The sequence below is a fragment of the Salvelinus sp. IW2-2015 genome, unplaced genomic scaffold (assembly GCF_002910315.2).
Source record: "Salvelinus sp. IW2-2015 unplaced genomic scaffold, ASM291031v2 Un_scaffold2190, whole genome shotgun sequence".
Classification (NCBI taxonomy): domain Eukaryota; kingdom Metazoa; phylum Chordata; class Actinopteri; order Salmoniformes; family Salmonidae; genus Salvelinus; species Salvelinus sp. IW2-2015.
In genome coordinates, this window is record NW_019943520.1 from 22,062 (window position 1) to 37,770 (window position 15,709).

General features: G+C 44.7%; 1 pseudogene; it reads right to left on the minus strand.

Moving 5' to 3' along the window:
* Positions 1 to 386: 386 nt before the first annotated feature.
* On the minus strand, positions 387 to 14,932 carry LOC112073226 (kelch-like ECH-associated protein 1A; annotated as a pseudogene).
* Positions 14,933 to 15,709: the final 777 nt, after the last annotated feature.

Here is a 15,709-nt window from a genome sequence, read left to right on the forward strand (position 1 = left end):
GTCATGTCTCCTCGCTCTAACTCTAATGTCACTCCTCCTTCCTCCTCGGCGCAGGTTGCCAGGGCAGGGCTCCATTGTTACTAGGCGCCGGCATTCCACTGCGTCTAGCAAACACTGGCTGGTGTCAGGGTGGTAACTCTCAACACCTGGCTGGTGGTCAGGCGGGTAACTCTCAAACACTGGCTGGTGTCAGGGCAGTAACTCTCAACCACTGGACAGAAACCCTGTGGCATTAAACCACCAGGCTGGCAGGGGGAGGGAGGGAGGAGGAGAGAAAGGGAAACAGGATGATGAATCCAAGGCTAGAGGAGAGCAACATGGTATCTGGTTCTAAAGTTGGCCAAACTCCAGAGCAAGATGGGCAGGTTTCTCAACAAGACTAACACCCAATGGAAGATGCGTCCATGGTAGATGGTGACCCCGTGCAGCGCAGCGTGCAAGTGCTGCATGGAGGCCACTGGCTCCCAACATCTCTGGTTACACTGTACCTCTCCATGGAGCTAGAGCATGAACCGTCATATCCCTCCTACTGCAACTGCATTACGAGTCCACACACACACGAGGGAGAAAACGTATCGCACACACACTTTGACAGGTGTATACACACACACACCGTCCGTGCGTACAGTGTCATGGGGCCAGTTGGTCGCCAGGTGTTGGAGTCGGGGTGGAACCTCTGCTGTGTTCCAGCGGTTCTGGCCATCCGAACCCCCCACCACGTAGAAAACCCCCACAACCTGCTACCCGCTCCCAGATGGGCAAACTGACACGGGGCTCACAAACACCCAGCAGTTGCCCTCTGGGTCAACCTGGCGGAGAGAGAGAAAATGTATGGTGGTTGTTGCCTAAAGCTGCAATGTGTAACTTTTTAAGGCGTGCCCGACCACAATCACATAGAAATGCCAGTTAAAGAAAGCAAATCTAAGAACGCAGTAGATCTGCTCTATGTGTGTTATTTCTATGCTTCCCTGTCTAAGTTTCGCTTTTGCATCTTTTACTTTGGGTTTTGTACACCAGCTTCGAACAGCTGAAAATACAATATTTTTGAGTTATGTAAAATATATTTCACAGGGTTTAGATGGTAACAAGATTCTCTAACACTATACTTGCTTGTTTTGTCACATAAATTGAAATTAGGCAAACTATTAGAATTTCTGCAATCAGGAAATGGTGGAGCGATTTCTGCATAGTGCAACTTTAAAGCTCATCATCATGACCTGAGTGCATGGAACTGTGGAGCTATCAGACGTGTGAAGTTTGATAGTATAGAAACTAACTCATTGTATAGGAGCCAGGTAACGTAAACAGTGGATTAACTAAAGCTGCCAGCTTTGTGCAGTGTCTAGTAAACGCTGTGTGAGAGAGCAGCGGAGAGGCAGAGGGTGAGATGGATGGAAAGGAAGGAGGGAAGGTAGGAAGATAAGAAAAAAAGGCAGGAAGGACACATCTCTGAGGATTCTACCAGAAGCCATGGGTCCTGTAACAAACATTAGCCGGTGAAGACGATCCCTACCTGTTAGCCAGCTCAGCAGCGGTGTGAAAGCATTCCCACCAGATGGACATTCCTTGGAAGTGGGTACCAACACAGCCGGATCAAGGATGTCAACACAATTAGATCGAATTTCTACATGATCTGGGGAATTTAACACTACACCCTCTCTCTCTCTCCTCACCTCTCCACAGTGGTTTGAGGTGTGGACCTGGACCCCCCCAACGAACCCCCCCCCCCTCCCCCCTAGAGCGTAAATGCTCCCGTCCACCACGGCCACCCCCACCCTGTTCCTGGGGGTGTTCAGGGAAGCGTGCTGACTCCACTGATTGGTCATGGGGTTGTAACAGCACAGGGAACTGGACTCAGTGTTTTCTGTAGAGACAGGTTTCCTGCCTCCCACGAGGATGAGGAAAAGGGAGAGAGAGAGAGAGAGGAGGGAAGGGAAGGATGAGAGGGGTTAGGTAGACCTACAAGGCCGTAAAAAAGCAAGGTGTGTGCGTGCGTTCGGTAGAGCAGGCCAAACAGCACACAGGAGCCCAGGCCACTGCAGGGAGAGCCCATGTCAGCTAGCTTCAGCCAGACGTTCCTACCAGGGTCATAGGCCTCCATAGAAGACAGAAAGTGCTGCCGATACCTGGGATGGAACACAGGTCGGATCAGACAGTACATAACCGTATCAGGATTATATCATCATACTCGTATGATATCATATCATCCAATTATCTCATTGTATCGTATCCTACTACATCCCATCCCATCATATGTTTGTAGACTACCCTCCGGCTACGTAGATAAGCTGTGTTCCACGGTGAGGCGCAGGGGGGAGGGGCTTCCTCAACGCTATTTCCTGGAATATCTTCGACAGGAAGTCTCTACAGGAGTTGGCCTGGAATGAAGGAACATGAAAATAGAAAAATTATTGAATTTGGTATTCCTCAATCTATCAATCAATCCCAGCAGCCGGTCATAGATAAATAGATGACATAGGTTTCATAGATAGAGACTTGCCTTGCTGAGGATGGGGCAGGACTGGAGCTGTATCTTGATGAACTTGGGAGGCAGAGCGTAGACGTGGAGAGCATTGAGGAGGGCGTGGAGATACGGAGCTCTGCTCTCCACGTCCCATCGCACCCAGTCTGTACAAGCCTTGTACACCTGACATCAAGGAGCTCATGGTCAMACTTTGGCAGRCRGTTWTCTTGATTTTCACATAGAAATATGCATATAAGTGAAGTATATAAATATACACCTCAGGATAAACAATGTATATAGAATATAAATCAAATCCATACCTCTGACTCACAGAGCACCTTGAGGCTGTCCTGGCTGATGAGCTCTAACAGCTGACAGTGAGGGAGACTGAAGAACTCCTCCTCTTTGGTTACCTGGGGTAGGGACAAATACACACAGTCAACACACGTCACATGCTCACCAACACAGTCCATCAAAGCAATTCTATGTCCGACTAAGCGCACTGTTTTTGTCTATAAAGAACAGGTGACGTCAGGGGACCCTTCACCAAACAGTTGGACTTCTGCTGGTGTTGCTGTTCTGTCTGTCTGGGGCATGGGCTCAGGAGGAGAGTGGAGGGGTCAGAGAGTGACATCACTCAACAGGGACACAGTGCAGTGAGAGAGAGCAGGAGAGTGAGGTTCAGATGGAGAGATGACCAACGAACAGACGACCTCACCAGACATCTGGACTGAGATGAAGGCGCTGAGAGACATGGTGCACAACCTGGGAACCATCGAGGTGGAGCAGAGAGAAGCTGAGGAACATGGAAGTCAGAGTGACAACCAATGAGGGTGGGGTATAGAAACAGAATAACACAGTGGTGGACCTTAGAAGCCACCATGGCGAAGATGAAGATAAAGGACACAGGTGATTTAACAGGTATGTTTGTAAAGGTGTAAATTGAAGGAAATAAGTCAGTCACAGCGTCCCACTGTTTATAATGACTTGAGGAAGGGTTAACATTGTTTCATGTTGGATGTAAAGTTACTGGTGACTCTTAGTGTGAATATGTCTGTTGTTTTCAGGCCTGGAGGCCAGACTGAGTGCCAGTGAGAGCTGACGAGGGCAGCTGTAGTTATAGTAAAACGGATGTAAACAACATTGCTTTTGAGTTGGGGGATCAGTTCATTTCACAAAATCTACATTGCTGCAGAATTCACTGTTGCACAAATATAATGTATTGAATACCATTGAGAGCCTGTGAACCATAACATATACTGTCATTTGCACTCTGAGAATAGAAGAATTATGTAAATGTATCATCAAGTAATTCTACTGTTTTCTCTGCTGGTTTGAGCCACAATGGACCTGTAGGCCCCTTCAATAATGTCACCACCCCGGTCTACACCAGAGTCATCACCAACATCGGCGAGGCCTACGACCCAACAACAGGTAGTCACTTTGTGGCCCAACCATATAGACTGTTTTTGATTTACTTTAGTCTTGGAGTTCAAGCGTGTATGCAAAATGTTCTTGTCCTCTGCTCCAGGTATCTCCACACCACCAGTAAGAGGAGTGTACTAGAGATTCACTGCCATTAACACATTTTACATTGCCTTCAAAAACTATTCACACCCCTATACTTTTTCCACATTTTGTTGTGTTACGGCCTAAATAAGTGTGATTTTGTTTGTAGAACATTTTTCAAAATTAATTTAAAAAATGAAAAGCTTAAATGTCTTGAGTCATTAATTGAGTCATTAAGTAATCAACCCTTCCTTATCAACCCTTCCTTATGGCAAGCTTAAATGAGTTCAGGAGTAAAGCTGTGCTTAACAAGTCACATAATAATTTGCATGGACTCACTCTGTGATCAATAGTGTTTAACATGATTTTTGAATGACTACCTCATCTCTATACCCCACACATACAGATAATTGTAAGGTCTCTCAATCGAATAGTGAATTTTAAGCACAGATTCAACCAAAGACCAGGGAGGTTTTTAATGTTCGCAAAGAAGGGCACCGATTGGTAGATGTGTAAAAAAAAATAAAAAAGCAGATGCTGGATATCACTTTGAGCATGGTGAAGTAATTAATTAGGCTTTGGATGGTGTATCAATACACCCAGTCACTACAAAGATACACGCGTCCTTCCTAACTCAGTTGCCAGAGAGGAAGGAAATTGCTCAGGGGTTTCACCATGAAACCAATGGGGATTTTTAACAGTTAGAGTGATAGGCTGTGATATGAGAAAACTGAGGATGGATCAACAGCATTGTATTTACTCCACAATAGTGACCTAAATGACAGAGTGAAAAAAGGAATCCTGTACAGAATAAAAAATATTCCAAAACATGCATCCTGTTTGCAACAAGGCAAGTCCTGAATACAAAGCGTTATGTTTGGTGCAAAGCCATCACTGAGAACCACTCTCATATTGTCATGCATGGTGGTGGCTTCATCATGTTATGGGTATGCTTGTCATCGGCAAGGACTATGTCTTTTTTTTGGATAAAACAAAAAACGGAATAGAGTTAAGCACAGGCAAAATCCTAGAGGAAAACCTGTCTCAGTCTTCTTTCCAACAGACACTGGGAGATAAATTCACCTTTCAGCAGGACAATAACCTAAAACACAAGGCCAAATCTACACTGCAGTTGCTTACCAAGATTACATCAAATGTTCCTGAGTGGTCTAGTTACAGTTTTGACTAAAGATCGTCTTAAATCTATGGCAAGATTTGAAAATGGCTTTCTAGCAATGATCAATAACCAACTTGACAGTGCTTGAAGAACCTTTCAAAAGAATAGAAATGGACAAATATTGTACAATCCAGGTGTGCAAAGCACTTAGAGACTTACCCCAAAAGACTTACAGCTGGAATCACTGCCAAAGATTTTTCTAACAGATATTCTCTCAGGGGGGTGAATACTTATCTAATCAAGATAGTGTTTCATTTTTTATATAAACTCAGCAAAAAGAGAAACGTCCTCTCAGTGTCAACTGCATTTATTTTCAGCAAACTTAACATGTGTAAATATTTTTATGAATATAGAACAAGATTTAACAACAGACAAACTGAACAAGTTCCACAGACATGTGACTAACAGAAATGGAATAATGTGTCCCTGAAAAAAAGGGCGGGTCAAAATCAAAAGTAACCATCAGTATCTGGTGTGGCCACCAGCTGCATTAAGTACTGCAGTGCATCTCCTCCTCATAGACTGCACCAGATGTGCCAGTTCTTGCTGTGAGATGTTACCCCACTCTTCCACCAAGGCACCTGCAAGTTCCCAGACATTTCTGGGGGGAATGGCCCTAGCCCTCACCCTCCGATCAAACAGGTCCCAGACGTGCTCAATGGATTGAGATCCGGGCTCTTCGCTGGCCATGGCAGAACACTGACATTCCAGTCTTGCAGGAAATCACACACAGAACGAGCAGTATGGCTGGTGGTATTGTTGCTGGAGGGTCATGTCAGGATGAGCCTGCAGGAAGGCTACCACATGAGGGAGGAGGATGTCTTCCCTGTAACGCACAGCGCTGAGATTGCCTGCAATGACAACAAGCTCAGTCCGATGATGCTGTGACACACCGCCCTAGACCATGATGGACCCTCCACCTCCAAATCGATCCCGCTCCAGAGTACAGGCCTCGCTGTAACGCTCATTCCTTCGACAATAAACGCGAATCCGACAATGACCCCTGGTGAGACAAAACCGCGACTCGTCAGTGAAGAGCACTTTTTGCCAGTCTTGTCTGGTCCAGCGATGGTGGGTTTGTGCCCATAGGCAACGTTGTTGCCGGTGAGGTCTGGTGAGGACCTGCCTTGCAACAGGCCTACAGTCCAGCCTCTCTCAGCCTATTGCGGACAGTCTGAGCACTGATGGAGGGATTGTGCATTCCTGGTTTAACTCAGGCAATTGTTGCCATCCTGTACCCGTCCCGCAGGGGTGATGTTCGGATGTACCGATCCTGTGCAGGTGTTGTTACATGTGGTCTGCCACTGCGAGGATGATCAGCTGTCCGTCCTGTCTCCCTGTAGTGCTGTCTTAGGTGTCTCCCAGTACGGACATTGCAATTTATTGCCCTGGCCACATCTGCCGTCCTCATGCCTCCTTGCAGCATGTCTAAGGCACGTTCACGCAGATGAGCAGGGACCCTGGGCATCCTTCTTTTGGAGTCAGTAGAAAGGCCTCTTTAGTGTCCTAAGTTTTCATAACTGTGACCTTAATTGCCTACCGTCTGTAAGCTGTTAGTGTCTTAACGACCGTTGCACAGGTGCATGTTCATGAATTGTTTATGGTTCAATGAACAAGCATGGGAAACAGTGTTAAAACCCTTTACAATGGAAGATCTGTGAAGTTATTTGGATTTTTATGAATTATCTTTGAAAGACGGAGTCCTGAAAAAGGGACGTTTCTTTTTTTGCTGACTTTATATATTTTTTATAAATGTTAGAATTATTCTTGCACTTTGACAAGAGTATTTTGTGTAGATTGTTTACCAAAAATGACAATTAAATCAAATTTAAACCCACTTTAACAACAAAATGTGGAAAAAGTCAAGGGGTGTGAATATTTTCTGAAGGCACTGTACATGTACAAGAAAGGTCAGAGAATCCTGTACAATTACGACTTCAAGCCTGACGATAAGCATACGCACATGTCTAATGCTTTCACTCTGGAACTGAGTGAAAACCAAAAGTTTTGAGAATGACACAAACATACATTTTCAAAGTCTGCTGCCTCAGTTTGTATGATGGCAATTTGCATATACTCCAGAATGTTATGAAGAGTGATCAGATGAATTGCAAAGTCACTCTTTGCCATGCAAATTAACTGACTCCCCAAAAAACATTTCCACTGCATTTCAACCCTGCCACAAAAGGACCAGCTGACATCATGTCAGTGATTCTCTCGTTAACACAGGTGTGAGTGTTGACGAGGACAAGGCTGGAGATCACTCTGTCATGCTGATTGAGTTCGAATAACAGACTGGAAGCTTCAAAAGGAGGGTGGTGCTTGGAATCATTGTTCTTCCTCTGTCAACCATGGTTACCTGCAAGGAAACACGTGCCGTCATCGCTTTGCACAAAAAGGGCTTCACAGGCAAGGATATTGCTGCTAGTAAGATTGCAACTAAATCAACCATTTATCAGATCATCAAGAACTTCAAGGAGAGCGGTTCAATTGTTATGAAGAAGGCTTCAGGGCACCCAAGAACGTCCAGCAAGCGCCAGGACCGTCTCCTAAAGTTGATTCAGCTGCGGGATCGGGGCACCACCAGTACAGAGCTTGCTCAGAAATGGCAGCAGGCAGGTGTGAGTGCATCTGCACGCACAGTGAGGCAAAGACTTTTGGAGGATGGCCTGGTGTCAAAGAAGGGCAGCAAAGAAGCCACTTCTCTCCAGGAAAAACATCAGGGACAGACTGATATTCTGCAAAAGGTATAGGGATTGGCCTGCTGAGGACTGGGGTAAAGTCATTTTCTCTGATGAATCCCCTTTCCGATTGTTTGGGGCATCTAGAATAAAGCTTGTCCGGAGAAGACAAGGTAAGCGCTACCATCAGTCCTGTGTCATGCCAACAGTAAAGCATCCTGAGACCATTCATGTGTGGGGTTGCTTCTCAGCCAAGGGAGTGGGCTCACTCACAATTTTGCCTAAGAACACAGCCATGAATAAAGAATGGTACCAACACATCCTCAGAGAGCAACTTCTCCCAACCATCCAGGAACAGTATGGTGACAAACAATGCCTTTTCCAGCATAATGGAGCACCTTGCCATAAGGCAAAAGTGATAACTAAGTGGCTTGGGTCCATGGCCAGGAAACTCCCCAGACCTTAATCCCATTGAGAACTTGTGGTCAATCCTCAAGAGGCAGGTGGACAAACAAAAACCCACCAATTCTGACAAACTCCAAGCATTGATTATGCAAGAATGGGCTGCCATCAGTCAGGATGTGGCCCAGAAGTTAATTGACATCATGCCAGGGCAAATTGCAGAGGTCTTGAAAAAGAAGTGTCAACACTGCATGACTCTGCATCAACTTCATGTAATTGTCAATAAAAGCCTTTGGCACTTATGAAATGCTTGTAATTATACTTCAGTATTCCATAGTAACATCTGACAAAAATATCTAAAGACACTGAGGCAGCAGACTTTGTGAAAATTAATTTTTGTGTCATTCTCAAATCTTTTGGCCACGACTGTACTGTGTAGATGTGCAACCCTACATTGTGGAAGCTCTGGGATTCCTACGAAAACCATAACCCCTTCAGTGGCTTCCTGCTCTTCACAGTGTGAGAACATCATGGATGCTGTAATGGTCTCTAGTAAAGAGTCTGTATGTCAGGGCCTCTTCCAAAATGATTCTTCTAACATCTATCAACAAAAGGCAGAACCGTCTTTGTCTCGTTGATGTTTTAGTCTTTATGACATCGTGTTAAAATAGCTCATGTGTACAGCAATATGACAGCTGCTTGACAGACAACAACATTATTTTGACCCAAATCTGAAAGGTTACTTCAGGTCACTTCAGACACATAGCCAGCAATTTTGGCTACATTATTTGAGTGAGATACAAAGTGTGTGTGTGTGGTTTCTACCTCGTTAAAGTGTGTATTGATGTACTCGCTGCTCCTCAGGTGCAGCCAATCTCCTCAGCGAAGCCGATCACGTTGGCCGGCTTCAAGTTTAGTGAGGTAGTCACAGCAAGCCTTAGCCACGTCTTCTATCTGGTACCTGACAGACACACAGACATTTTAGACATGTTCAATGAGGTAGTCACAACATGCCTTAAAAGGTACAGAAGGATTCGTCATTTAAGACACCAGGAAGAACTTTATATGTAGACCATCTACCAGTCCAATTATTTATGTCACCACATACTCTTACCTCATGGCAGCCAGTAGGACGTGCAGCACACACTTCTCCCCCACGGTGATGCGTGAGGTGTAGGCAAAGTCAATGAGCCTCCCTACCATCAGGGGGCAGACATCACGTAGAGTCACCTCGGAGGCGTGGCACTCCTTAAAGCTGCTTGTGAACATGGCTTTGAAGTATGGGCTGCAGGATGCCAGCACCACTTTATGCACCTGAGGTTGGGAGGGGAGGTGTGGCCAATCTTATACATGTGGGTGGGGTCCAGGCTTTTACTCCAACCAAGCAGTAAAACTCCTGATTCAACTAATAAAGTATTTTACAGCCTTTTGCTTTGATAAGCAAACCTCAGGGGTAATGCACAAGGATAATGCTGTATTTTACAGTCAAGTATCCCGTTATACAGCTTTATAAGTAGGAACAAAGAGCATCCCTCTCACCTTGAAGTCGGCGGTCGTGTCCTTATAGGTGACGTGTAGGGTGATGTCACACAGCATCTCGTGCCTTCTGAAGTCCTCCATGGCCTGCAGGGCTCTGGAGGGGTGGGTCTCTATGGTGTAGTCCAGGTACCCAGACCCCCGCATCGACGGCACCGCGATGGCAGAGAAATCCGCATCCCTGGTGAGGAGCTTCTTCCTGGGGCACAGCATCCTGACCGATTTGGGGGGGTGGGGTTGTCTGTCTTAGGGACTGATTAACCAATCAATGGACTAAGCATTGATTTTCCCTGAATTCCCCAAGTCGACTTTTGCACCCGATTAATCCTCTTTGAATGATTGTGACAGTGCATAGTCACTCAACACGTGATACTTATCGATATTACTAAACGTTCAGGAGGAGTGTGGGTTTTCCCACGCAGTATCTGTTACTACAAATCAAAGTCCTACACAAGTAACAGCCACGTACCCCTCCATTTGTCCGATTTGATGATTATAACTTCCATCCATCACTGTTGGCAGTACTTCCTCCAGAGTCAATGTGTTGATAATATTGTCACCTCTCTAGCATAGCCATCTAGTGACTAGCCTGTTACAACACACACATAATCTACGCTAGTCAGTCAGATATCAGAAGAAACCGGTCATGTTGCTGAGATTACGGATTTCATCCAAAGACTTCTAGTTCAGTCCAGCAATTCCGTATTCAGTCCAAAGATTCCAATTTTAGTCCAGAAATGCCTAAATTAGTCCGTGATATTTCAGCTTTTGGTCCTGATATTCCTGGTTTAAGAACTATTCCTATTTCGTCCATGTAGTTCTAGTTTAGTCCAGAGATTCCATCTTTAGAGCAGATATTCCTGATTTAGTCCATGAGATTCCAGCTTGGTCCTTTGGTGTTGGGCCTCCAGTTCTGGGGTTCAGGAATGAATCATTGGTTGGTCATTCTTCACTTGTTGTCCTCTAAATCCATTATGTCCAAGATAGATAACATCAGGGATGATCTGGTGGCTTCTGTTTGTCTGGGAGCAAATTAAGACAATATAGTCATTAGGAGAGGCAGCATGTGTGTATCCAATGGAGAGAGTGTGTATATATATCAAAATGTTTTAACCCCCCCCCCCACACACACACCACTGTCAACAGACCTAGGACTGTGATGATTATGGAATTATGTGTAAAGATTCATTGTCGTGCAAATGACCACGGTTATTGTCATAATTGTAATTTTGGTTAAAATGGTTTTGAGCTTGTAACATATCCTTTAAAATTAGCTTTTGCATACCTAATGAATAGAACACAGCATTGGTGACACCCCTATCTCAAAAACAAATGGTTTTAAACTTCTGGATATTAAGCTGTTCTGCTCGTAAAATAATTACCAACTTCATGTGCATTTTAAAAAACGTAGCATGCAACAATTTCTAAGATTTTACTGAGTTACAGTTCATTTAAGAAAATCAGTCAATTGAAATAAATTAATCAGGCCCTAATCTATGGATTTCACATGACTGGGTATACAAATATTGCATCTGTTGGTCACAGATTCCTTTAAAAAAATAGCTATGGGTCGTGGATCAGAAAACCAGTCAATATCTGGTGTGACCACCATTTGCCTCATGCAGCGTGACACATCTCCTTCGCATAGAGTTGATCAGCCTGTTGATTTTGGCCTGTAGTCCCACTCCTCTTCAATGGCTGTGCGAAGTTGCTGGATATTGGCAGGAACTGGAACATGCTGTCATACACATCGATCCAGAGCATCCCAAACAGGCTCAATGGGTGACATGTCTGGTGAGTATGCAGGCCACGGAAGAACTGGGACATTTTCAGCTTCCAGGAATTGTGTACAGATCCTTGCGAAATGGGGCTGTGCATTATCATGCTGAAACATGAGGTGATGGTGCCAGATGAATGGCACGACAATGGGCCTCTCTTCACAACGTTGACTACAGCAAACTGCTCGCACACACAACACCATCTGCCCGGTAAAATTGAAACCGGGATTCATCCGTGAAGAGCACACTTCTCCAGCGTGCCAGTGGCCATCGAAGGTGAGCATTTTCCCACTGAAGTCGGTTTCGACACCAAACTGCAGTCAGGTCAAGACCCTTGTGAGGAAGATGAGCACGCAGATGAGCTTCACAGAGACGGTTTCTGACAGTTTGTGCAGAAGTCTTTCGATTGTGCAAGCCCACAGTTTCATCAGCTGTGCGGGTGGCTGGTCTCAGACGATCCCGCAGGTGAAGAAGCCGGATGTGGAGGTCCTGGCCTGGCGTGGTTATACCTGGTCTGAGGTTGTGAGGCTGGTTGGACGTACTGACAAATTCTCTGAAATGACAGCTCGGGTGGACATTCCTGCAGTCAGCATGCCAATTGAATGCTCCCTCAAAACTTGAGACATCTGTGGCATTGTGTTGTGACAAAACTGTACTTTTTAGAGTGGCCTTTTATTGTCCCCAGCACAAGGTGCACCTGTGTAATAAGTATGCTGTTTAATCAGCTTCTTGATATGCCACACCTGTCAGGTGGATGGATTATCTTGGCAAAGGAGAAATGCTCACTAACCGGGATGTAGACAAATTTGTGCACAAAATTTGAGAGAAATAAGCTTTTTGTGCGTATGGAACATTTCTGGGATCTTTTATTTCAGCTCATGAAACATGACACCAACACTTTACATGTTGAGATTATATTTTTGTTCAGTATAAATATGAAAAATTGCTATTGGGTAAACTATATGAGACCTCGAGCATAGTTTCACTTCCTTAAGGTTTATAAATAGACGAGGACAAACAATCATATCAGAAATGACATAGGCCTAGTATTGAGTTGTCCCCTACACTAGCCTGATCACCAAGTCACAAAACCCAAAACCACCACCAGAGAGAGGGGTAAGAGAGAAAGCGGAACACAATAGTCTTCGAGTCCAGGTGACAATCGCAAAAAAAGCGAAGACTCGACGATTAAGGATTTATTTAAGAAAAGAGCCAGAGTAGATGAGAAAAGACTTCACCCCCCCCCCCCCCCCCCCCCCCCCCCCCCCCCCCCCCCACCCACCCACTACCTCCTAGTAAAAGTCCATTTCTTGAGCTGTGTTCCCTGTATGAACTCTCCTGATCTGCAAAGGTTTTACACACAAAACTAACCCTGTCGACACAGCAAATAAGCGTACAGTCCACAGCAGACAGTGTGAAAAATCTGCAGAACTACTGAAACAAAGTTACACTGCTGACTTACAGTACCAGTCAAAAGTTTGGACGTACCTACTCATTCAAGGGTTTTTCTTTATTTTGACTAGAATAATAGTGAAGACATAAAACTATGAAATAACACATATGGAATCATGTAGTAACAAATCAAAATTGATTTTATATTTTATATTCTTCAAAAGTAGCCACCTTTTGACAGCTTTGCACACTATTGGCATTGTCTCAACCAGCTTCATGAGGAATGCTTTTCCAACAGTCTTGAAGGAGTTCCAACATATGCAGAGCACTTGTTGGCTGCTTTTCCTTCACTCTGCGGTCCAACTCATCCCAAACCATCTCCATTGGGTTGAGATCAGATGATTGTGGAGGCCAGGTCATCTGATGCAGCGCTACATCACTGTCCTTCTTGGTCAAATAGCCCTTACACAGCCTGGAGGTGTGTTGGGTCATTGTCCCGTTGAAAAACAAATGAAAGTCCCACTAAGTGCAAACTAGATGGGATGGCGTATCGCTGCAGAATGCTGTGGTAGCCATGCTGGTATGCCTTGAATTCTAAATAAATCACAGACAGTGTCACCAGCAAAGCACCCCCACCCCATCACACCTCCTCCTCCATGCTTCACGGTGGGAACCACACATGTGGAGATCATCCGTTCACCTACTCCGCATCTCACAAAGACTAGGCGGTTGGAACCAAAAATCTCAAATTTGGACTCATCAGACCAAAGGACAGATTTCCACCGGTCTAACGTCCATTGCTTTTGTTTCTTGGCCCAAGCAAGTATTTTCTTCTTTCTGGTGTCCTCTAATAATGGTTTCTTTGCAGCAATTTAACCATGGCCTGATTCACGCAGTCTCTTCTGAATAGTTGATGATATGTGTCTGTTACTTGAAATCTGTGAAGCATTTATTTGGGCTGCAATCTAAGGTGCAGTTAACTCTAATGAACTTATCCTCTGCAGCAGTGGTAATTCTGGGTCTTCCTTTCCTGTGGCGGTCCTCATGAGAGCCAGTTTCATCATAGCGCTTGATGTTTGTGGCGACTGCACTTGAAGAAACTTTAAAAGTTCCTGAAATTTTCCGGATTGACTGACCTTTAGGTCTTAAAGTAATGATGGACTGTCGTTTCTCTTTGCTTTTTTGATCTGTTCTTGCCATAATATGGACTTGATTTTTTACCAAATAGGGCCATCTTCTGTATACCACCCCTACTTTGTCACACACAACTGATTGGCTCAAACGCATTAAGAAGGAAAGAAATTCCACAAATGTACTTTTAGCAAGGCACACTTGTTAATTGAAATTCATAAATAAATCAGCTATATTCCTGTTAGTGATAAACGTATTCCCTTGAGATTGTAGTTATTTATACTTATCAGAATGCTTATATAGACTTAGCTCTCAAACGAATAACTTTCTCAATTGTTATCGGCTTCGAGGGCCCCCTACGGGCTTGAACAACGAGGCTTCAGACCCTGTAAGCACCTGCATTAATCAGGCCCTGAATACACACTATGCAGCTGTTGCTAGAGCTCATTTTCACTGGCTGTCCACTGGTGGCAAAAACAACGATTGATAGGCAGCTTAAACTTCTTCAATTCAACCATTATTGCAATGCAATTCAACGTCAGCTTTCCAGGCATGTCTAGATTGAGATATATGAGCGGGAGTTAGTTATATGTGGAGCTCATCTGCTTCTTAATCAGTTTTCACTTCCTTTTAGACTGCAGTGCATTCAACAACAATAGGACATGTCAAAGGTAAAATATTACACACATCAGACACTGATGTAGCCTAGCCCATCTGCTCAAATCATTAGATACTCACCTCCCCTGCTATATTATATTTTAGGCTACAGGGATTTATTCCAAAATAGTAGTTTCCAACTAGTGTTCTTTTCGTGGTTAAGGACACAGAAAACAATGTGGCTACGACACATTCGGCTCACTGACTGTCAGTATGGAAATCAGGCTGTCAAACTGCCGATGCAGTTGTCCTTTGATGACGCAACCGCGCAGGCCTTATGTCAGCACATAAATAAAACTTGCCACTTCACTTAATAAATGACATCGCACCTATTGAATAAAACAAGTGATATTTTTGGATACATTTTAGACACATTCAGATGAACAATACCTCGTTTGAAGCTGGCTCCTGTGCTGTGTGCACCTAAACGCGCATTAAATCAATGTCTATCCCACGTTGGTTCGACGTGGAAACAACGTTGATTCAACCAGTGTGTGCCCAGTGGGAAGAATGACAATTTATTCTGAGAGCCACATACACAGAGTGTACAAAACATTAGGAACACCTTCCTAATATTGAGTTGCACCCCCTTTTGCCCTGAGAACAGTCTAAATTCATTGGGGCATGGACTCTAGAAGGTGTCAAAAGCATTCCGCAGGGATGCTGGCCCATTCTGTCATCATGAAGTGCTTGAGAGGCTAGTTAAGGATCATATCACCTCTACCTTGCCTGACACCCTAGACCCACTTCAATTTGCTTACCGCCCCAATAGATCCACAGACAATGCAATCATCATCGCACTGCACACTGCCCTATCCCATCTGGACAAGAGGAATACCTACGTCAGAATACTGTTCATTGACTTTAGCTCAGCATTCAACACCATAGTACTCATCATTAAGCTCGGGACCCTCGGTCTGAACCCAGCCCTGTGCAACTGGGTCCTGGACTTCCTGACGGGCCGCCTCCAGGTGGTGGAGGT